The following is a 25,563-nucleotide window of genomic DNA, read 5'->3' on the forward strand; positions in this document are numbered from 1 at the left end:
TACTACAGGGCCTTTGTAAGATAGTATCTTCCTGATATTGGTTCACCATAGGTCCTATGATTTGTTGTGATACCGGCATGGTGGGTAGGGTGTGGCCTGGTGCTGTGGGACAATATGCTAACTTTAGTAGCTAGGCTAAGTGATAATGCTACTAATATGATGGAGGAGGTGATGAGGCGAGGTAGCTTAGCTATCCTATGGTTGGCAGCAATAGTTTGTTTCACTAGATTTAGGGAGTACATGCTAACTTGTTAAAAGCGAGCAGCCTGGATGCGACAAACAAGCCAGGTGCGGTTTGGATAGCAGGTGCACGTAAGATTGCTTAGTGCCGTCAAGTCAGGTGCGCCTGACTGGCTAGGTACAAAATTGAGATATTTCAGTGTATTTTAGGAAGGCTAGGTATAGGCGGGCTAACTGAGGCTAACAGGCATTGAAAGGTTTTAAGGTGGCAGGATGTAGATAGACTAGGTGACGTTTCACAGTATACAGCAGTCTGAGTGCCACTAGATTCAAATATGCAGAATACAGCGCAGCTAGATTCAAATAGCAGGCACATCAGGGAATGCAGTGCAAAATACAGCGCCACTAGATTCAAATATCAGGCACATCAGGGAATGCAGTGCAAAATACAGCGCAGCTAGATTCAAATATCAGGCACATCAGGGAATGCAGTGCAGAATACAGCGCAGCTAGATTCAAATATCAGGCACATCAGGGAATGCAGTGCAAAATACAGGGCCGCTAGATTCGAATATCAGGCACATCAGGGAATGCAGTGCAAAATACAGCGCCACTAGATTCGAATATCAGGCACATTAGCTAAAGCAAAGAGCAGTATGCACCAGACTGAAGGGTGCGCAAAGTTAGGATGTTAATGCAAATATGCAAGGCAGTGTAGAGTTCAGCCAAGGTGAGTACCACAGTGAACAGCTAAGGTATGGCGTATCATAAACAAGACGATATGAACTTATCATAGTATGCTAAAGCAATCACTTACATGGGATATGTTAAATGTACTTTCCACAGGGTGCGCAGAGACACTATCAGGTATGAATGCACTATTCACATCTGGCACTGACTGTAAGGCAGTGTAAGTGATATGAAACTGGATCCAGGATGTAGTTTGTATAGAGAGGTACAAAGCATTTTCTGAGCAATGGCGAGCAGATAGTCACGAGGTAGGAATGGCGATTGCAAAGACTTCAAAGTTGCTCATTAGTAATTACCTTTGTGAAGCGTCCGGCAGTAAGTCTGCCAGTAATTTGCTTAGGCGTGACAGTTGCCGAAGAGCTCCCACACACAACTGCTAACTCAATGATAATTAATATAAGGCCTGAGGAAACAAGCCCATTAATTCAAAATATGCCACAAACAGACATGGTAATCACTCCCTTCAAAGTCAACCAGAATGACCATCTTCCCCTGAATGAAGAAGTTAACCTTTCAGAGGACCTATCTAAAGATTATCCGGATGAGGTCTTCATTATCCCTGAAGGTCTAGCTATTAAAGACATCTCAAATAAAGAGAGCGAGAGGGACAATAAAGGAGATGACTTGAGCCCAGCGACAAATTAACAACCATCTCCACTACCTTTTCAACTTAATCAGCAAGCAATTCAAAAGAAAGATAGTTGTTATGAAGATGGTGCCACGAAGATAAGCCTTAAGAATTCAGACATTGCAGAACAGCTTGCCAAAGATCTGACCATATTGGCAGAAAAAATATCTACTAAAAAAGACAAAGTTTGACTTCCCTTCAAAATAGGCTGGCAGAGATCGGATCTAACATCTCTATGACCCTCTCACCAATTAATTCATCTATAAATGCTCTGAAATTCAATAAAGTTGATCACCAAAAAAAATATCATCCTTTACCAAATGCCATGACGAGTCTAAATCTGGGAAGTAGCAACGTATCAACCTCCAAAATGACATTGAACAAGAGCATGAACTCTACAGTCTCTAGCCAGCCATCAAACAGTAAGCAAAGTGATTCAAGCAGTTCTTCTGAATCAAGTATAGAGGATCATAGCTGGGAATTAGCAGAGACAAACCCGGCCTTGCCTCCAACGAATATTGATATGACGGAACTCCAAAGAATCATTCTTGCTTCCATTTCTCTCTCACTGTCACCCTTTATGAAGTAATATGAATCTCTGCATGAAGCTGTGAGAGACCAAAATACATTAACAGCAATGATGCAAACCAAGTTAACACCAATCAAAAACCTGGTTATAAAGGTTGAATCTCGTATAAACAATGAAGCAGAAACTTCAATAAGATGGCAAAATAGGTTAGCAGATCTGGCTCGTAGAGATGCCAATGACAACGCAATCTTAATGGAAGCAGTTTTGGAAGATGGTAGATGGATGCGTACTATGTGGAAATCATTTAAAGACTGTGATCCACAATATCAAACTGACGCACCCTCTATAGTATAGAAATAATGAATGCTGATACCCCAGTAATCTCGGTGGACTTAACTCAGTCGGAGAAGGTGATAGAATGCAGTAAAAATGTATTCTCCATCTTCACTGAAAAAGAAACTATATAATCGAAAGAAAACACAAGGAAATTACCAGAGAAAGTCATTATGAAAGAACTGAAGAAACCAAAGAACCAACCTATGACAAAAAAAGAAGAAAGCTACCGGATTGCGTGCCTTTCTCAGAAACTTACATACTCCACCCAAGCTAGACATAGACCAGCCCTCAAAAAAAGTGAGGAAAGAGTTAGCCTTAGTGGACAAGGCCCCAATTAAGAGTAAGGAAAAACTAACAATGTTCAGTGAAGATACATCCTTTGGCGAAGATCAAAGTGGGGTATCAGATAACTCAGCATCCCTAACTGACCTGGTAGATCTGTTGGAGCAAGATGAGGATACCTCTTACTGGAATAATTTATCTGAAGCAGAGTGGGCTGAAATTTAACATTTAGCGGCCACGATCTCAGATAATCCCAATATTAAAGACAAAAACAAAACAGAAAATAGAGAAAAAGCAAGGACGGAAGAAGCTGATGATGCAAACGCCTTTAGAACACTAGAACCAAAAAGGAAAAATACAGCTGCCCAAAATAGAGAACCAATAAGAATGAAAAGGAAATCACAAAGTCGAAGACCTAGAGCTTATAACTCTAAGCCAAAAGTGGAATATAGACAATCTTCAATATCCACCTGGAAAATAAGTAGCAGAAGCCCTCAGAAAACGAACCCGAGATCGAGTAATGGAAACTTAAAACTCCATTTAGAACGAATTGACAAAGAACGCAATGCACCGATTCTAAATCGATTCACAGTAAGAAAATTACTGCAACTCATACCTAGTCTGAGAAATATATCCTCAGATGATATTAGGATAGAGGAGTTCCCTATTGAAAAATCAGTGGATGTAGTTATTCTCCATTTATCATCATGGAAAATCAAAATGGCGATTTTAGAACAGAATGCCTTATCTTTTGCATATGGGATATGATTTACAAAATTATCAAAACCTACGCTATCAGAGAGCACCGAGGGATATTAACTTTGCAAAAACACGTGAATCAATCCAGAAAGTTGCCACTAATACGAAGACAAATAATCTAAAGAACACAATCGAAACACCAAGAGAACCTCCATCGAAGTAAAGTGTAAGAAAGTAAAGAAAAACAATACTATACAAGACACACTGGGCCCAAGCAACAGGACTTGCAGGCAAAGTCACAAGAACCAGTAAAGTCTATGGTAAAGCATATAGCCATAGATAAAGAAGCCTTACAGAAAACATTTTTTTACGGTGAGAAATACTGAGAAAAAAAAACAATCAGCCGCTGCAAACAAAGAGATGTCTTGGACTTGGCTAGCGGCAACCGTGGCATAAAGAAAGTGCCAATAGACTAAGATCTTGGACGTAATCTCTTGGTCCTGGATTGCCAGTTGGAACACGAGAGGCTTTAAAACCTTGTTTAATTAAGAGAGGCAGGACCTATTAAAATATCAGATAATCTTTTTGCAAGGGACCTGGCTGCAAAACATTCCTTCTTGTGATGGCTATGAGCCTTTTCTAAATCCAGCAGGGAAAGGGTTATTTGGAAGACCCTATTCAGGCCTTCTAACTTTAATAAAAACTGATTCGGATTACCAGGTGCTCTCACATAGCTGCCCAAATCAATACATACAGATTCTCACCTTACTAAGGAACCATAGCAATGCCAGTGAAAAAGATCACACTGATAAACTTTTATGGGAAGCCTAATTTACTCAAAGGAAAAAAATCTGATGAAGTCTTTAAGTGAAGAAATTGGCAAGGTGATAACTAGCGATATGGAAGCTCGAATAATAGTTTGTGGAGACTTTAATATCCATCTCTTAGATAATAAAGGCTTACCAAAAAGTGAAAAATATCTTACTGACAAGGCAAGCTTTTGGTACCTCCAAATAAATTTAAGAGACTTACACATGCTCAATGGTCAAACAACTGGAGATACTCCAGGAGGTTGCACTTGGGGCACGGGCTCCTTAAAATACTGTTTCGACTATTTCTTTGTCTCGGGCAACCTAAAAGATATAATTAAGCTTTTGGTAATTGAACCACAATCGTCAAGGGATCACGATTTAATCGGAATGGCTTTTGAAGTGGAATGTAGCAACAGACACAGAAAGATCATGAGCCCAGTAGAAGTATCATGGGCCAAAAATAGGCTAAAAATATATACAAATAAAATTACGAAGATTGGCCTCACATTTAAACAAGCTCTTGCTACTAACTCAAACCAAATAGAATATACGTGGATCCTAAGAGACTTTTTGAAACCTTGTAAAATTGTAGAAACAACTCGAAAGACTCACTATGACCCAATGGTATATAATGCTAAAAGGACCTTGCAAGCGGATATTCGTGGACTAAAAAAGAAAAGACCCCCAATTTGAGAGAAATGGTGCGGCTAAGCTAACAAAAATATAGGAATTGGGTGATTGCTACAAAATCCCAAAGATTGCAAACACAAGCAGAAGATATGATAAAAACAATTTGCCGGAAAAATACCAGAGACATTTGGACATTGTTAAATAATGGGGATACATTTAGAACAGAGAACATGCTAACTCAAATTAGCGAGCAGAGCTGGTGTGACCATTATTCAAACCTGTTCGCAGTACAAGAGGCACTACAACTCAGCAAATTACCTAAACCTCCATATGCACAACAATTAATCCCAGACCTTACACACCTAAAACAATCACATGCATGGCAAATAGATATAGACCAAGAAGACATTAAGATGAGAATTATCAAATTTAGCCCCTCAAGAGCAGCAGGCCCTGATGGGATTTCAAACTACCTCTTGAAAATAAATCCTAAAAAATGGAGTAAGGTCTTACTGCAAATCTATAAAAAAGTCTTAACAACAAATCAAGTTTCACTTTCCTGATGCGAGGTGTTAATAGTTCCAATCTATAAGAAAGGAGATTGTTCAGACCCCCATAATTATCCCCCAATAGTATTATTAGACTCAATGGGGAAATGATTTGCCTACATACTTCTTCGAGATCTAAAAAATTGGGCAAAGAATACACAAATCTTAGATCTACACCAAACAGGTTTTATTAAGGGGGTGGGAACATCCCTAAACATCTTCATATTGGGAATCTTGAAAGTAAAGGCATTGGAAGCAAACTCAAGAATTTACACAGCCCTCTTAGATCTGGAAAAAGCATTTGACTGTTTAAATCGACAGAAATTATGGTTGAAGTTTAAAATTTTGAATTGTCCGATCAATTTAATCGAGGCAATTCAAGCTCTTTATACTAACACCACGGTGCAAATCAGATTGTCAAACAGAGGCACACTTTCTAAAAAGATCCCTACACAGCCTGGATTAAAACAAGGTTGCGCACTGGCCGCCTTCCTCTTTAGCCTTTACATCGCTGATTTGAGAATTTCCCAAAATAAGATTTGTGCTTTTCCACCGAAAATAAATGGCAAACCAACCCCATGGATCCTTTATGCTGACGACATTGTGTTCATAGACCTTACTCCAGTAGCCTACAAAGAAGACTTCAATGTTTTTACCAATATCTAGCGACAAACGAAGTGAAAATCAGTGCTGATAAATCAAAGATCCTGCAGTTAGGTCCTGCACGCTTGTCGAATCTTAGGAACCGGAATTGGTGGATCAATAACATCAAATTAGAAGTAGTCAATTCAATGACTTATTTAGGAGCATTGATTAATAAAATCTGTAATGATAATGCACATTATCAATTGCTCCAGCTAAAAAGAAAGAGATTAGCTGCTCAAGGTGAACGCATCCACCAAAAATATGGAAGATACTCTCTGATACCACTTTTGACCTTTTATAGACAAAAGGTCACATCTAAACTAACATATGGAGCGGAAGGTATGATATGTCTACCATGGAAAATTTGGCCGTCCTTACAAGGGCTTTTTTGGCGTAAATGCCTAAATCTCCCCAACGCCCTTAAGATAGCAGTTATTCACGAAGAACTAAAACTGCAATCATTAGAGAGCATGGCATTGAGGAAATCAATAGCCCTCTATCGAAAAACCAAGTTAATTGAAACAGATTCACCGTTTGGAATACTTACAGATGAAACTGATGACCATAAGACATTTCAAAATTGCTGCATGAAAATTTCCATCATAATGCACGCGTGCCAGTTAAGTGAAGATGAGCTTGTTGCTAATCCTATGAAAATAAAAAGAAAGATAATTGAACAAGACTGGATAGAAACAGTGGAAGCTAGAAACCGTGATTCGCCTAGACCAGTGAAAGAAAAAGAAAAAAGGGGTATAAACAACCTACCCACATTCTTGAAGAAATGTCCTTCGCCCTTTTATCGAGACTTGTTACTACGAGTAAGATTAAACATTCTGCATACAAAAGAAATAGCTCTGGAGAGGAAAATGATAACGCGAGAAGAAGCATCCTGCCATTTTTGTGGAAATAAAGGATTTATTGAAATGCTACACCACTGAGTAGCAGCCTGTCCGAACCTAGTAGCTTTATGAACTTTGCATTTGACGAAGATCCAACTAATGGCTCACACTGAACTTGATCAAAAGTGTTGGGAATGGATAATCACGGGAGAAAGAACTACCTTGTGCCTAGAGGTGTTAAAATTCATTGAAGCAATTCTGTTGGAAATCAAAAAGTCATCGATTCCTGCATTGGACTGAAGTAAACTATTTAGCTGTTCCCTTGAAAATCCCTCTGCTAATTGTAAATAATTGGCTTATATATATTTTTATTTTTGGAATTATGAAGATGAATGATTGGTTGATTGATTGATTTTATGCGCTATTTCTTTTTCTCTTTTTTTTAAGTTGAGAACGTTGATTAGGAAAAAGAAAGAAAGAATGTAAATGGTTAATTTAAATTTGTAATGCTAATGTAGAGCTTGCAAATGTTTTTATGTGGAAACCAATAAACATATATATATTTTTAAAAAAAAGAATTAAGATAGGGAAGGGCAATATCCATGGGGTTCATCACCTCATCCGAGGTCTATATTGACCTCTAACTCTTTTAATCCTCCTCCCACTTCAATAGGAGAAAAAACGAGGGCCAGACCAGAACAGGATATCTGGCCACCGAGCAAACTGAGCTCAGTGGCTATGGGTGAAACAAGTCCCCCATCAATGTTCAATGACTATGCGGGAAGCACGTCCTTCTTCAATGTTATTGGGGATGAACCAAGCAAAGGACACAAACACTGAGGCGGGCATGTTCGGCACACATTTTGTGATGCAAAAAAGGACCTCATTATACCACCCTGAATGCAATGGGATGGTGGAAAGAGTTAATAGAAGTATTATGAATGCTGTGCAGATGGCATGTGGTTGTAGTAGGAAGAAGGCAATGAGGGAGAGGATTTATGCTTTGAGAATGATGCTGCATGCCTTGACTAGCGTAAGCACATTTGACTTGATGAGAAGTAGAAAGGCAAATACCATGACATGCCCTGCTTGGTTGGGGAGAGCAAGGACGTCTGAGATAGGAGGGGAGGAGGTGAAGGAGAGAATGGATATGAGGAAGGAAAATGGATTGAATAATGCTAATAGGTTGAGTTAAAGTAAGGAGTTGGAAGTGTGTGCTGGTGACTGGATAAGAATTCGGAAGTGTGTGGTGAGTAGGAAAGGAGATCTCCTCTATTCAGATCCTGTACGTGTAGAGAAGGTGATGAAAGGAGCCATATGGACTGAAGGGGGACAAGTGTATAATCTGGGGAGAATGGTAAAGGTTTTAGACTGAGTTATGTGTGAGTGGTTGGGTGAGAGAGGAAGGTAGGTATGTTATGTCTGCGGTGCTGTAGGGTCAGAGAGAGAAGCTTTCAAATATAGGACATAAGGATATCACAGTGTTTAGAGAGGGTTCTGAAAGAGTCAGTTGGAAGAGCCTTGTGGTACAGCTTAGAAAACCTGATCTTGTCTGGATTGGAATACATATCGGGAACATTCATAAGAGAAAATGACGGAGGATGTTATAGGGCTGTAGTGGGAAATGCATAACAAATAAAATTATCAAATTAATTGCACCAATTCAAATTATTTTCACACTTATATTTTGATACTCAGAACAATTAAGAATGCAAAGATCAGAAAAAGGTGTATTTTCGAACATTAATTTTGGAAATGTAAGCTTTAAACTTTACATTTTAAAACTTAATATTTTTAATCCAGAAAGTTAGAGAGAGGATGATTAGAACACAGTTGATGCAATCACTGCCAAACTAAAGGATGGTCTCCAGTGCAGACACTGATGCTAAGGAGTATCGCAGTTATTACAGCTTAGCTAAGAAGGACTGACACATGAGCAGCACAGAGTCAGATGGAAGTAGGACACAAGACAATTTTTCGTGGAAGACGTTGGTCAGATTTAATACACAATGCAACAATAAAAATTATAGTTTATAGAAATTGATAACATTATTTAAAATGTCGTGATTAAATAACCAAAAATTGACAACAAGTTTTGTACATGAAACTGCACACCTGGGCCCCTTGGGATACCACCAATAGAATTCAAATGGCTGGAGGTGGTGGAGTGCCTGTCACCATGCTTTCCTCCCATGTCGCCGGAAATGGTCTTGGGTAAACGTGGCATGTCTCTCATGGTAGGCTGGCAACATCCTGGCCCAAATCTCCCCACCTCTACGTACCTAGCCGATCAGCAAGCGATGGGAAGCATCCCAGGCCAAATTCACATGAGATGCACTGAGCTGCAGTCCATACCTAGGAGCAAAATATATCCTCCGAAATGTCCCAAATATTACAGAGACAAGTATACAATCTTTTAAAATGTTTCAGAAGCACTGCCACTCTGGCAATGCCTTATGCCCACTAACATTGCCGCAAAACATAGTTGCCAACATGACCCATTCCAATCTCTAGGTGCTTTTCCAGGCCTGTTTTTTTCTTTGAATTCAGGGACTCCTAGTCTGAGTTTTATAATAGGAAAAGCAGAACTAGAAATCCAAGAGTGTTAACGAAAAACAGGACGGGATAAGCGCCTACAGTTTGCAATGGATACGCTATGACAGGGAAAAGTGGGGAACAAAAAAATCAAAATCCAGCCATGGGGAGGCAGGCACGCCCAAAACCCGACACGTGATCCTGGCACATAAAGTGCTACCCAGCGGTATCTTCTTTTGACAACTTGCCACCAAGGCACCAGAAAGCATGCTCCCATAGTGTCCTACATTAGACCAAAACCACGCTGCCCAATCCTGACGGGAAGTGGAGACACAGAGGTACAAAGAAGAAGCACACAAGTCAGTTTAGGCCACTTCTAATCCAAAACACAATAAAAACTGTATTTTACAAAAAATCCAGGTACAGCCCAGGGCGAGTACGAAGGCCTGTAGTGACGCCAGCAACAAGGAAGGCAAGGCACTCTATATTTTGCTGGCAGTTTTGATTGGTGAATGCTGGTGTATGATACCAAAGCTGAGCCTCTTAATTCCAATTTCTCTGGTTGAAGGTGTAGTCACTGTTAGGGTTGCTTCTTGACCTGTGTTTACTTACCACCGAAGAGTTGGTGGATCTCCTGCAGGCAGTGGTCGAAGTGTACGAAAAGAAGTAGTGGAACTATGGTCCCTAGTGGCCTGCAACGCTCCCCACACACACCATCGCTGCGCCCCCTCCCATGCACAATAAAACTCCCTAAACACATGTGTCTGCTCTTTAAGGAAACTGACTGTGCAGTGCAGTGTAACTGCAAGTTTCAACTTCTTCCTAGACTTTTATTTTAAAACGAAACCGTTCGGGAACGATTTATTTTTAAAATAAAAGTATAGGAACGGTAAAAGTTAATTAAAAGAAGTAGAGGAGCACCGCCCACTTCGACCACCCCCTGCAGGTCCCATTAATCTCATCCTGTTACCAGTGCACCCAAGACGTGACACGAGGAACCTGCTGATGCCATCACGTTGCACGTACTAGAACGCACTCTCCTTCACACCCCTACGTGCTGTTTCAATTCCTGCCATCGACCATTCAACAATGCCATCCCAGCATAATGTTCACATGGCAGAGCTGCGCTGTTTATCACCCAACCCTCTGAGCAAAGGGTTATCTAAGCATTGCCTCTCGGAAGCTAGGCACTAGTGTGGGAAAAGGTTCCTTCAATGATTCCAACTAAAAGTTCAGAATAACGGCATATTAAAACGATTTAGAAATCTCTCAGGATATTGCATTTGACGCGCAAGGGCTCTTGCCTTCTCTGCCATTACATGTGACTGACACTGCCCCAGCCCTAACAGTCATGAAGAAGTTGCACCTGTGGGAAGGGTCCTATTTACTGGTAGGCCAGTGCAGTGCGCCTTTGAACAGGTAACAATGTTGTGTGTAGCGTCAATTATATTTACGCACACACACAGACAAATATTCCAAACATTGTTCTGTTTACGTTTTCCAACCCCAAACGTAAAGAAATATCTTTCAACCAAAGCAATTCCTTTCCCATGCATCTCGATTTTCCGTTGGTTGTGTCTTATATACATTGCTATTTACAGTCAACACCAGCGGCACATTGTGGACTGGCATGGCTGAAGCGGTTGGCAAGCCAGGAACTGTACACTTCACACTCAGTTTACGGTGCCACACGGTGCCAGGCTTTTCCCCAGGTACTGAGCACCTCCATCCTTGAGCCGCAGAAAACACTTATAGACACACCATGGAGCCCTACAAAATATCCAGGGAATCAACCAAACATTTTAAGTTCGCTTTGCAGTGTACACTTTGGTCTATATATTTTCCCGTGGAAAATTGGAAGTCTTACGGGGCCAGTTCCTGTTTCCCGTTCTGGATTTTAAACCAACCTCATCACTTACCATGCTGTGACTTGTAATCCAATACTTATAATGGGAAAAAAGTAAGAGCATGCTCCGGCATGCACAGTTGTATTAGCTAACAACCCAAGGCTAGATGGAGATTGACATGGATCCAGTTTGCAATCATGATTGATGAACCATAGCATATTGGGAAAAATTTACTATCGGACTAGTGCATACCTAAGTGCAAGTGGACAACTCAGAGTGCCCCTGAGGGATGCTGCAAGCACCTGCTGACACCCTTCTCTGACTTGCCTGCAGGAATATATCCCATACTCTCCCGGGCCCTTCTAATGTTCTCCTGCTTTATCGGACACTCCTCTAGCTCAATGCTTTTTAGCTTTCAGGCCCATTGGTCCCATGTGTCCTTGCTGCACGGTCAGAAATGTGGCTCAAACGTCAGATCTAACGCACATTTAATTCTGGTGTCTTTAGCGATCAGTCTGGTCAATTTATTTGGCTGCTCAGCCATAATAATTTAAACGGTGCCTCGAGAAAGCCACCCTACTGCCGATGTGCATATCACATGCGATTGTAAGTGGGAGGCACTCTCAAGCTGGGTTCTGTGAGAAACCTGAGGACGTCTTCACATCCACTCCCCTTGGGTCCTCTTCTCAAGTGGCCAGGGAAAGGCCATCGCTTTTAGATCCTGACCGGGGGGGGGGGTGGAGAAATGAGGGAGGATCTCCTGGGTGGAGGGTCCTTGGGGATTGGAAATGAGATGCCCTCAGATGAGAGACGGTATTGTACATTTCCCTTTTGGGAAGAACCCTCTATCCCAGAGGCATTTGTGGGATAATGCTATCCCTATCCCACTAACCAGGAAAGTATACAGAGATACTACCACTCTAGAACCCCCAGAAAGAGGGGGAAGAAGAAGAGAAGAAGAAGAGAAGGGTCAAGGAAAAGACATGGGGTCCCCCCTTTACCTATTAAAAACAAACCAAATCATTCCCCAGCCTCTGTGGGCTATTGTAAAAGATCTCCCCGCCTTGTCCCACAATTTTCCTTTGACAATACTGGGAGGAGGAAGAAGCAGCTAGGAGTGGTGAACACTAGTTTCTTAGTTCACCACTCTAGTACTGAGACGAGGAAGAGGCGACTGAGTGTAATAAACATTAAAACCACATTTCACCACTTTAGTACTGGGACGAGGAAGATGCCTGCAAGGTACTGTGATGGCCAGGCATGTCGCTTTAATTATAGTCAGGCAAGCCCAATTGCGAATCCACACCTGCAACCTGTCAAATGGTTGCAGGTGTATACATGGAGAAAAAGAAAACAGCAGAGAGAGCAACAGGGAGGCCTCTGTGGGAGAGACCAGCAGGGCAGGGACATCATTTAGGGGTCACCAGAGGTCGCAACTGCGACCTCTGAGGTCTCCCTTGCGACCTCTGTGGTCTCCCTTGCGACCTCTAAAAAAAGGATGTGATGCAAGCTCCTGGGCTGTGGCCAGCACCATGTGGCTCTTAACTTCTGAAGTGGCTGGCTTTCTTGTACAGGTTCCTTAAAAAAAGAACAATAAGACCAGGAGTGGCCCAAGTCAAACACTATCAGCACTGACACTAAATAAGAAAGAATAGGAATACCAAATAATGTGTCTTTCTGGAATTCTATATAATAATTGCTAGACTCATTAAAGGTTTATTTCAGGCACACTTCAGGGGGTGAGTCACTGATTTAGTCTGTTCTTAAACGCCTCAACTCAGCCTTTCATCCTTCTGAGGTTGATAAATGAGTACCAACACAGGTTGGGTGATATTGAGTGTATATTTTTTCTACATCAAGTGCTTAAGCGTAAGTGCTATATAATAACACATCATTACCATTTGGTCATGGACGTCTGCTTGCATTCACAGTAATTTGTTAATATGGGCCTATACACACTGATCTTAACGATACATATGGCGATCCATTCTTGTATGAAATGTACATCACATTATAGTGATATCGTACCCATATTTTTCATAGTGTACAATGCTATGTGATGCCACTTCCTGTTTTGTCAATGGGTGAAAGGTTGTGTTCTATCGCTTCCCGCGATATCCCTTTGGGGTGGGGTCAAATGACATCACTTCCTGTGATGTCATCAGGCGTCAAGGGTCGTGTGATGTCACTTCCGCTACCGCTGGCATTTTGGTGAAATGACGTCCGTGCAGCAGGGGACCCTTTTCGAAAAGAGGCAGGCACAGTGGATCGGAGAAGGAGCCAGGATGCCAGCCGACAACCCTGAAGACATGTGGATCCCAAGGTGAGAGAAGCTTTTAGGCTGTCACAGGTGTGGGAGCATCCGTGTCCGAGAATGAACAGACCCTGCAGAGTCAGCGGAGTTGCCGGCGTGTGCAAGTCTGCACCCGGCATGCGAGTGAGGCTCGCAGAGGCCGGCCCACCAATTGGAGAAGCCGAAGGGAGCAGCAGGAGCCACCAGGGAGGAATGCTAAGGACCGGTGAGTGTTGGGGAAAGCCACTCAAAAACAGGGCGCTCATAGCGGGCTGCTGATGAGTAATGAAATATCGGATTGAATGAAAACTTGAAACTAATTTAAATTATGCATATTTAATAAAGAACTAAATGAAAACTTAAAAACAAGCCAAATTATGCATATTGAATACCGAACCTAATGAAAACTTGAAATCAAGCATATTAAATACAACTTTATGGGCAAAGGGAGAATAGCTCAGCAGCAACGTGCTCGCCTTGGAAGCAAGACGATACGGAGCAACACAGGTCCGATCCCCGGGTTCGCGCTTAGAAACCCCTGGGTATTAAGCACGTTATAAATAACCTATCATATCATATCAAAGCAAAAAGCAGATGACAGCCAAAGGGAACGTGCCCATGTGAAAGCAATGTGTGGAAGTGTATTTGTATTTGTATTTTATTTATTTGTAATGCGCACCTAACCCAAGGGTAGCCAGGCGCAAAGGCAGCAAGAGGATTGCAAAGCTTCGTTACATACAGTATGGTGAAGGTCCAGCTAGGGTTACATTGCCGGACGTATCACGCCAAATAGGAGGGTAGAACATGTACATAAAGGCAAAACTATAAACATATTTACATTCAGTGGGTAGAGCATGTACATTAAGGGCAATACTATAAACATATTTACATTCAATGAGGAGCCACATGGTAGTGGCGAATCTGGGTCTCTAAGAGTCGTTATGAGTCGAGAGATTTGAGCCAGTGGACGGTCCTGGCTCTGAACTGGTGGTAGGGTAGGTTTTCCCTGCAAGTAGGGGGGAGGGAGTTCCAGAATTGCGCTGCTTTTACTGGAAAGCTATTGCCTCCAGATGTAGTACGTTTGAACCTGGGCACCAGAAGAAGGTTAGCGTTGGCCGTTCTCGAGGGGCGGGAGAGGGTAGGTCTAGTAAATCTGGCAATGAGGTATTGGGGGGCTGCTTGGTGGAGGCATTTATGAATCAGAGACACCGATTTAAGGAATATCTTGTCCTTGGTGGATAGACAATTAACAGATCTTCTGGATTCTGAAATATGGGCTTTCTTCGGAATACTAAGGGCCGCTCTGAGGGCATTATTTTGGAGGATTTGGATTTTGTTAGAGATATATTTGTTGCAGCCTACATATAAGGCATTGCAATAGTCCAACTTGGACAGGATCAGCGCCCTGGCCAAGGTGGTGCAGTTAGTGGGGGTGAGAAAGGGTTTGGCTGCCCTGATGAGTTTGCAAGTGTAGGAAGTGGCGGAGGCCATTGCGTTCACTTGTTTGTTGAAGGTAAGGGTGGAATCTAGATAGAATCCGAGGGTTTTAACCTCCTTAGCTACCATGATTTTGTTATCGTCAATTATGAATGATGAGTATTTGTGGCCCAGTTTGTTGAGGTAGTGTGTGGAGCCTAGAATGAGAAGTTCCGTCTTGTCATCATTCAGCCATAGACCATGTGAGGCCATCCATGCCTGGATGATGAGGTACACTTTATTAACGAAGGCCAAATCCTTGTCATAATCCCCCGACAACGGGATGAGGATCTGGTTATCATCGGCATAATTAGTGTAGGTGATACCCAGATCGTCTAGATCATCAAAAAGGGGCTTTGTGAAAATGTTATAAAGTGTAGGGGAGACGCAAGATCCTTGCGGCACGCCGTACGTGATAGGGATAGGGTCGGCTGCTGCTGATAATGAGAAGACTCTCATCGTACGGTTATTAAGGAAGGATTGGATCCAGTTGGTTGCTTCTTGAGAGAAGTGGGCAGCTGTTTGTAGGTGGTTGCACAAGATCTCGTGGTCGACCAGATCGAAGGCCGCAGAGAGATCAAGGAGAAGCAATAATGCTGTCTTTTCCTGGTCTCTCAACTCGTCTATCTGTGCCTTGAGATCTATGAGTGCGGTTTCTGTTCCGTGTTGTGGCCTGAAGCCTGATTGACGGACGCCTAAGAGCTGGACGTGCTCAAGGTAGTGTTGGATCTGTTGGTATGCTATTTTGTCGATGATTTTAAGGAGGAAAGGTACTGTGGTAATAGGGCGGTAGTTAGTTGGGGTGGAAGGGTCTAAATTCGTTTTTCTAAGCAGAGGGAGGACCCAGGACTGTTTAAAACTATTAGGTACGGTGCCTGATGTGAAAGACGCATTTATTAGTTTGGTAATAAATGGTGCGAGATCACGGGCAGCATCCTTAATCAGTTGAGCGGGGCATAGGTCTCCGTGGCAGTTTCAGGGTTGAGGGTGAGAATGGAATTTTCTACCTCTTTGGTGGATACTTTGTGGAAGTTGAAGGATGGGTAGTGCGCTGGGGGGGAGGATTGAGTCGGGTGAACCTTTTTGTGGGAGACGGTACTCTGCTTGGTGGAGGAGCGTAGAGATTCTTTTTTATTGCTTATCTTAATCTTAAGGGAGGGGATTTTGTTCGCTAGGGCATTTTGAATGCCCGTGCACCAATTTTTATCTGTGATGCATGAATCAGGTACTAAGATCGGGGATTCAATCTCTTTAAGTATTGTGAAAAGCTCTCTAGTGTTGGATTTAGCTTGTGAGATTCGCGTGCTGAATGACGATTGTTTAGCCAGTATAATTTCTTTTTTATATTGGGAGGCTAGACTACTCAAGTTTTTTTTGTTTTTTTCTAAGGGGGTAGCTCGCCAGATTTTTTCACAGCGTCGTTTTTCCTGTCTGAGGGCTTTGAGATGAGGGGAAAACCAGGAGTTAATGTGTTTCCGGGGCTTGCTCTTTTTTAGCTTCAAAGGGACTATAGCGTCAAGGGATGAGAGCATGATTTTATTGTAGATGTCCACCATCGTAAGTGGATCAGTGTGATCCGGGATGGCATTCAAGGTAGGTGTGATAAGCGGGATCAGGTTTTCCGGGGTGATATTTTTTTTATTTCGGGATTGGACAGCTGGAGCTATGCTGTTAGCTTGAGCTGGGGTAGCCATTAGGGTAAACAAGATCAAATAGTGGTCTGTCCAGGGCTGCGGGAGTATGGCAGAGACCAGGACTGGGCAGTTGTGCACAGCTAACCAGTACAGAGTTCTCCCTTTGATATGGGTAGGCTCGGTAATCTTCTGGGTGAAGCCCAGTTCCTCTAGGGTATTGTTGATTGTACTGGCATTGGCGTCTGCAGGGTCGCTGAAACCAAGCTTAAAGGGATACTCTAGTAAAAAATTTTATTTAAAAAATAGATAGGCCACATTAAAAAAAAAATACTAGCATCCTCCGTTTTAAAACTTCCTATGTAAAAGTTTGAGCTATTCAAGCTCAAAATTTGAAAAAGCAAGCACAGGGGCGCCGCCATTTTGTGAAATGGAGGCCCTCCTGTGCTGGCTTTTGCTTTTGCGGCACTAATGAAGGAAGAGCCAGCCAGCTGTAGTAAACAAAGTCTACCGCTGGGTGGCTTTCCCTTCATTAGTGCCGGGACTCGGAGGACGCGGACCGGAGACCAGAGCAGGAAAGCTGCAGCTGAATCTCGGTAAGTGCTATACAAAAAATAAGCTCTAGCTGCGTTTTTTTTTCTAAGTTTTCTGGGCTGGAGGAGCCCGGAAAACTTAGAAATAAAACCGCAGCTTTAAAAACTTTGTATTTATGTTTGCGGTCGCTTTTGAAGCGACCGCAAACATAAATACAACGTTGTGTTTGAAAACGCTGCGGTTTTTCTTTCCAAGTTTCTCAGGCTCCTCCGGCTTGGAGGAGCCTGAGAAACTCGGAAAGAAAAACCGCAGGGTTTTCATACACAACCACGTGTGTTTCTGCCTGCTGTGGCTATCACTTTGGGTCTCCGGTGCTCCGACGGGAGCACCGAAGACCCAAAGTGAAAGCCACAGCAGGCAGAAACACACGTGGTTGTGTTTACATGCCGCGTAGTGTTTCTACCTGCAGCTGATTTCCCATTTGGGGCTCTCGGGCTCCCCGTGGGGAGCCCGAGAGCCCCAAATGGGAAATGCTACCTTGTCTGCCTGAATCTTCTTTTCCATTTGGGGCTCTCGGGCTCCCGGTGGGGAGCCCGAGAGCCCCAAATGGAAAAGCAGATTCAGGCAGACACAACGCTGTTGTTTTCCGCAACGCCGTCTGCCTGAATCTTCTTTTCCATTTGGGGCTCTCGGGCTCCCTGTGGAAAAGCAGATTCAGGCAGACACAACGCGGTTGTTTTCCGCAACGCCACGTTGTGTCTGCCTGAATCTGCTTTTCCATTTGGGGCTCTCGGGCTCCCCGTGGGGAGCCCGAGAGCCCCAAATGGTAAAGCAGATTCAGGCAGACACAACACGGTTGTGTTGGAAAACGCTGCGGTTTTATAACCGCAGCGTTTTCCAACACAATAACGTTTTATTTATGTTTGCGGTCGCTTCAAAAGCGACCGCAAACATAAATAAAACGTTTTTAAAGCTGCGGTTTTATTTCTAAGTTTTCCGGGCTCCTCCAGCCCGGAAAACTTAGAAAAAAAACCGCAGCTAGTGCTTATTTTTTGTATAGCACTTACCGAGATTCAGCTGCAGCTTTCCTGCTCTGGTCTCCGGTCCGCGTCCTCCGAGTCCCGGCACTAATGAAGGGAAAGCCACCCAGCGGTAGACTTTGTTTACTACAGCTGGCTGGCTTTTCCTTCATTAGTGCCGCAAAAGCCAGCACAGGAGGGCCTCCATTTCACAAAATGGCGGCGCACTTGTGCTTGCTTTTGAGCTTAAATATCTCAAAATTTTACATAGGAAGTTTTAAAACGGAGGATGTTAGTATTTATTATTTAATGTGGGCTATCTATTTTTTAAATAAAATTTTTTACTAGAGTATGCCTTTAAAGTCTCCTAGTAGGATGCGTTGTGAGGAGTTTTTAAGATTGTTTGATAAGATGTCTGTGAGGTCTTCTTCGAATGATCCTAGGGGGCCCGGTGGTCGGTAGATAAGGTGAACGGAGATGGATTGAGTCCTAGATAGTGTTAACGTGACTGTTAGAGATTCACAGGAGCTAACATTGGTGGGAGATTCGATAGTGATAGTAAATTTATTTTTGGCTATGATAGCAAGACCTCCACCTCTCGCGGTAGTGCGATCAAGTCTTCATAGCGTGTAGTCATCTGGAACTGCTAGCATGATTGCAGGGCCTGCCGTGGGGTGAAGCCAAGATTCTGTAACTGCTAAGAAGTCCAGGTCTTCATTATGTAGCAGGTCAGCAATGTCTGATGCATGGGCTACCATGGAGCGGGCATTTATTAGTGCGCTCTTGGTCCCTAGATCTGCTGGGTTTAGGGGTAGTGGCATAGATTCGTGCATACTTTTCTGGTCCCGGATGGGCTCACGGTGGAGTCTACTGTTCAGTTGAAGATGGTGTAGGGATGGATTCCTGGTCACCTTGTTGTGGGATAGTTTAGATAAGGGGTCATGGAGTCTTGCGAGCCTGGCACGTAATCTAAGGTTTCTTGTGAGAACAGGGCAAGATGTGGAGTTCATTTCAGTTAATATGTATGGGTTATGTGCTGGCTCAAGTGCTGATAGGTTGGGTAGCATGATTAGGTATTGACTGTTCAAGATGTGCAATATTAATCTCAGTAACATTGTATGAAGCGCATGGAGATACATTGTAATGTTGGGCAAGGTAGACTGGTGCGGTGTGTTTAGTGTCTGGTAGCGTGGGTCTAGTCTAAAGAGGCACCTAAAGTCAATTCGAGCAATCCAGGCACGAAAGCAAGGTCCCTAGCATAGTGCAAAGGCAATGGGTCATTTAGGTTCAATTTTTAGCAATCAAGGCTTAAAGCATAGTTCACTAGCAGGGTGCGAAGGCAGAGGGTTATCTAGATTCGATTTGAACAATCAAGGCACAAGAGCATTTTGACAATCAAGGCAAAAGAATATAGGTCTCTGGCAGGGTGCATAGGCAGTGGGTCACCTAAATTAATTTTTTAGCAATCGAGGCACAAAGCATAGGTCACTTAGTAAGGTGCAAAGGCAGAGGCTCGTTTAGATTTGGTTTTAACAATCGGGACACAAAAGCTTGGGTCACCCTAGCAGGGTGCATAAGCAAAGGGTCATCTAATTGGTGGGGGCTGAGTAGTCAGAGATATGGTTTGATGAGCTATGTATGCACATGGGCTGGGTATAATAGTCCAGCGCAGGCAGATAACGCCTGTGTCGCTAGCAGGGTGCATATGCAATGGGGCACCTAGACTCGATTTTAGCAATCAGGCACAAAAAGCATAGGTCACTAGCAGGGTGCATAGGCAATGGGGCACCTAAATTCGATTTTAGCAATCAGGCACAAAAAGCATAGGTCACTAGCAGGGTGCATAGGCAATGGGGCACCTAGATTCAATTTTAGCAATCAGGCACAAAAAGCACAAAAAGCATAGGTCACTAGCAGGGTGCATAGGCAATGGGGCACCTAAATTCGATTTTAGCAATCAGGCACAAAAAGCAAAGGTCACTAGCAGGGTGCATAGGCAATGGGGCACCTAGATTCAATTTTAGCAATCAGGCACAAATAGCATAGGTCACTAGCAGGGTGCATAGGCAATGGGGCACCTAAATTCGATTTTAGCAATCAGGCACAAAAAGCACAAAAAGCATAGGTCACTAGCAGGGTGCATAGGCAATGGGGCACCTAAGTTTGATTTTAGCAATCAGGGTTACAGGTGATAGGTATGCAGTAGAGAGGCAGTGGACATGCTACTTGGGCGGTTTAGATCCAGTAGCTGAGAGGCAGCCCAATGTTGATGTATCATGTAGTAACAGCATTAGTTAGTCTGGTCAAAAACAAACTTAATATTCTAAATGCAATTGTGAGTCTGATATGTATGGCAAAGTCATGGCTGCAGGTGCTTGGGTTACCTTATATGTGGCTGGTAGGGGGTCTGGCAGACGGCAGACACAGGCACAACCAGGAGCTGGCCTTGTTACTGTGGGCCTTGAGGAGCGTGGGCCGGCTTCGCCTGCCGGCGTCCAATGGGGGGAACAGATAGGCACGGCAGCCTATCGGATGCGGGCGTTGTGGCCTCAATGGGCCCTGTGGATTAAGCAGAGGGAAGGCAGACGGCCATTTTGGAGGGTGCAAGTACCTTGTGTACTTGAATGGCAATTGTAGTACAGCCACTGTATTAAAGATTTGTTGCCATGAAATGTGCTGGAAAAGAGCTTTGCCTTTGCTGCTGGTCGGTGGGGATAGCCGATTCAGCAATTTAGAAGGCGATTTCAGGGGAACAGCGCTACGAATTTAGTGCTTACCTTATTGGGCTGGAAATAAGGTGGTCATGCTGCTGGGTGCCCGCTGGGTGCCCGTTGCTCCTGCAGGGGCGGGGGCTGCTCAGGAGAGCTCCTGCTCTTGCCGCTGGCGAGGCCGAGTGGATCCAGGCATCTACATGTGAAAGAGTGCCATAGAAAGGTGGGGCCTGAATAAGACCACCAGAAAGTGAACTTTATGAATGGATGCTGTCCAGCAAGGGCAAAGATTGGCAAGAGGTGTGTGACACATTGTAGCAAAGCCAAGAGGCTAACGAGGAAAAGCCAAAAGAATGTAAAATTGCACATAGAGCCAAGAGGCCGACAAAGAGGAGCTAAGTAATTGTGAGTCTGAACACAGGGGCAAGTACAGAAGAACCTGTGTGGACTGAAGACCCTAGGGATACTGGTGCGCGACCTGTGATGGGTGGACCATGTGGTCTGATAACCGCGCCTAGACCAGTGAGCTCTAAATTGTGAAAACCACAGACATTGGCCCTCATTCCGAGATTGGCAGTAAGGGATACCGAGCACCGGTAAGGAGACCGGTGGCGGTAATCCCTTACCGCCCTACTACAAGGTCCCTTAGCGGGTCCCTTCCTTAACGCCTGGTCTGACCAGGTGTTAAGGACGGGACCCGTTACGCGACCTGGGTGCAAATAACGGGCTTGGCATATGCCGGCCCGTTATTTGCGCCCTCCCCATTCTCATTGAGTCCTATGTGGGCTCAAATGGGAATGGGGAATGGTTTGGTAAATGGGGATTTACCTGTCCCTCCAAGGTCAGAATGGACCGGTAAATCCCCATTGTACCAAACCGGAGTCGGTACCGGTATGGGAGGCAGTCATGGCTCAAATAGCGCCATGACTACCACCATACTCGGAATGAGGGCCATTGTGTAACAAGCCAAAAAGAAGCACTGTGAGCGAACTGGTGATGCAATCCAGAAGATGGGTCAGGTTGACCTAGATTTGTTTTGAACCTTTTGAAAAGACTGAAACAAGTACAAGTGGCTGAATTAATGTCTTGAGGAAGGGGGACCAGAGACTTGAGGAACTGCAAATGTCTTGAGAACAGAGCCTCAAGACCCTTTTCATTTGAACTGTGTTGCCTTGAACTTGGGAAAGGTAATCTTGAAACTTTTATGTAGCTTTCTTGAACTTGGGGAAGGGGGGGATGACAAGGAAGCTATGAGCTGGAAGGAGCACAGACTTTGGGCCTCATTCCGAGATTGGAGGCAGTCATGGCGCTAATAGCTCAATGGCTGCCTTCAATAACGGTACCAAGTCCGCCCTCATTCAATGGGGACTTACCGGTCTAGTCGGACCTTTGCATGACCGGTAAGTCCCCATTGAAAATACCATTCCCCATTCCCATTTGAGCCCCCATAGGGCAATTTGCGGTACCATTATTTGCTCCCTGGACCTTACCAGGCGGCCTTAGCGGAACCCGCAAAGGGACCTCGGAATAGGGCGCAAAGGGATTACCGGCACCGGTGTCCTTACCGGTGCCAGTAATCCCTTTGCGCCAGCCTCGGAATGAGGCTCTTTGTGTTGAACACCATTTCTTTGATTATTGACATCCATACATTTTTTTAGCTTTAGTTGTGAGGGCAAGGAAATGTTTTGGACGGAGACAGAATTGTAAGTGGAACTCTTTGACTCAGACTTTCCTTAGTTTCGTTCAGGTAGGCAAATCCTACCTTAGCAAAGGGCAAGTTAGGCCTTCTACCATCTTGACATATGAGTTAATACAGTCTTTCCGTTGTCTGTGTCTTGCCTCATGATGCCTTCACAGTTCCCACAAACAAACATAATCTGACTATTCACAAACAGAGGTAGGGAAAAAAGTCCTCTTGAAGTAATCTTAGATCACCTCTAGATAACCCGGCTGGTTGAAGACTTAACAATGATATGCTGGGTGATGGAGACATTAAATAATTATAGTGACATATCCCAAACAAAGGGGTTTAAAAAAAAGTAAACTGTTAAATACTGGTTGCCTCTATGCCACTGTATATCAACTATGTCTCAAAGTGCTGTTATAATAAGTGTTCTCATCACTCAACCCCTCACTCGATCAGCCTCTTTGCACTCAACCGGTGTCCTACAGATTGTAACCTGTCTCTTTACAACCACTTAAATCCACCAAACTATCTTCCCAGTATTATCTCACAGTGTATCTTATGTAGGATTTATAATGCCTCGGCATGGCACTGAGTTGATGATGGCAAGCAATGTCAAACAAGTACCAGTATCAGATGTTTTTGTCTGCCCAGTCACCATTTGGCCCCATGCAATATGTGACATCCTCAGCCAGCGTGGGCCAATACTAACAATGCTAATAATAATAACCAGAGCTTGCTTTTAATGGCGATGTTACCCGTTTCTTAGAAAAACAACAACTTAGAAAAAATTGACTCTTACCCTTGTGACACAGATCAGTCATTAAGTGAAAACTGCAACTACTTACTTCTGAATGCTTTGATAATAATACTGTTTATATATAAAATAAAGAAGGTATTATTAAGACATTTGTTCACCTCACCTTTTCTGTGTTCTCCCCCTCCCAACATAGTATGCCCCACTATAAACTACTGGTGTCCCTCCCCTTTCCCAATGCAGGTATTCTACTAAAGGAAACAGAGAAGAGTGTATTCCTGGTTCCCTGTAGGAGACTACAGTGACCAGAATTACATGCAGCAAGTGCACTAAACACCTGCACATGATCTGCTTCCCTGAGGAGAGTATGAGACATGAAAATGATAGGTGGAAGACAACTCTGAACATAGAAGGAGAGTTGGTTCCTGGTTCCCCATTGAAGACTACAGTAACAGAATGCCATCCATGAGGGGGAACCCCAACCTTGTTTGATTGTAATACTAAAATGATGCAGGCAATTCCATTTCTGAAAATTAGATCTGCTAATCAGACCCCACTCTCACAATGCTCAATGCCAAAAAAGCATAATGCACACATGTACCTTGGTGCGGCTGTCTACTGACATTCCCAGCAACTGCCTTTTAGTGGCAGCAGCAGGGCAGGTTGAAAGTCACATATGTATTCCTGATCACAGTTGCTGGAGCACAAAGTCCCAACAGGCAGAAGTGTCTGCGCCTCTGGTTCAAAACATTATAATTGTGTACCCCAGCCATCTGGTGGCAGATCAATACATATTTTTGAAAAAGTGTCTGTCTATCTGCTATACAAATGAAGTGGAACTATCTGGAGGGCTCAACAGAAGTCTAACAGGGGCAATCTTTCACGTGGAATCTAACGCCCTGGTGAAGTGGCACCCCTGGTGAATGAAAGTTGCTGAGCTGGTGCCCCTGGTGAATGAAATTAGAAATTATGCTTATTTTGCTTGACAAAAGATCATACCTATTTTGCTTAACAAACGGCCATAACAGAAGCTAAAACATGGGTTAACCAAACGAACATAATAAAAGGCAAAAATGCACCAAACATTAGTGAAAGTAATCCTGGAAAGTTAACACAAAAAATCCAGGAAATTAGTCTTGCAGACAAACAAAAAGTACACACCCCAATTGACAAAAAACCTATAATTCACTTTTATTGGTCGGTACATGACTCCTTATCTCACATTGATGTGTGGTTAATATCCGACACATTACTTGGGGGAGTCAAGGAGGCCTATATGCCTCCTAGAACATACTTTGACCATTTTCCCATTTGCATCTCCTTAGCACTGCATTCACTTCCTAGATTCGTAACAGCTGTCGGTTTAAGCCACAATCGCTGCAAGACATAGGCCCTCATTACAACGCTGCAAGACATAGGCCCTCATTACAACTCATTAACGCCTGATTACAAGTGTCCCTTTGCGGGTTGGTGTTTAACGCCTGCTTTTGGCAGGCGTTAAAAATCCAACCTGCAAAGGGACTTTACGGTGCCGTAATTAGCGCCTTCCCCATTCCCATTATGCCCTATGGGAATGGGGAAGGGCAAATGGCAAATGGGCAAATGGTGAATGGGGAATTACCGCCCCACTCACCTTGGAATGGGCCACCATGGCGGAATCATAACCTTAGCGGCATGGACCATGGTGCTATTAGCACCATGGTCCTCCGCCAAGGTTGTAATGAGGGCCATAGCATTCGCAGCCACAATGGATGAACAAGTGAAATTGTATGTTGACACTAATGTAGGCTCGATCGCCTCCCCTACTATGCTGTGGGAGGCCTTTAAGGTTTGTGTGCATAGGATAACCATGTCTACTGAGTTTAGTGTCCTCAAAACCATCTGAAGGGGAATGGTGAACTGGAAGGAGCAGCTGAGTGAGCTGGAGCGGGAGCATGCCCTCTGTTAGGAAAGATTTCCATTTATGTGTCATTTTCACTCCAGTTGTGTCCAGAGGCGTAGCCAGGATTGTCTAACAAGTGGGGCCCGAAGCTAATGTAGTTGGGCCCAACGCAGTGACATAAACATCTATAAATGCCACACAGCGCTGCTGAGTGGGCATTTACAGATTGTGGGTGGGCCTTGCCCTCCCAGGCCCTACCCTGTCTACGCCTCTGGTTGTGTCCTACCCCCACTACACAAGCCCAGGTGAGAGCCTT

Source organism: Ambystoma mexicanum, chromosome 8 (assembly GCF_040938575.1).
Source record: "Ambystoma mexicanum isolate Mex_15411 chromosome 8, UKY_AmexF1_1, whole genome shotgun sequence".
NCBI classification, from domain to species: domain Eukaryota; kingdom Metazoa; phylum Chordata; class Amphibia; order Caudata; family Ambystomatidae; genus Ambystoma; species Ambystoma mexicanum.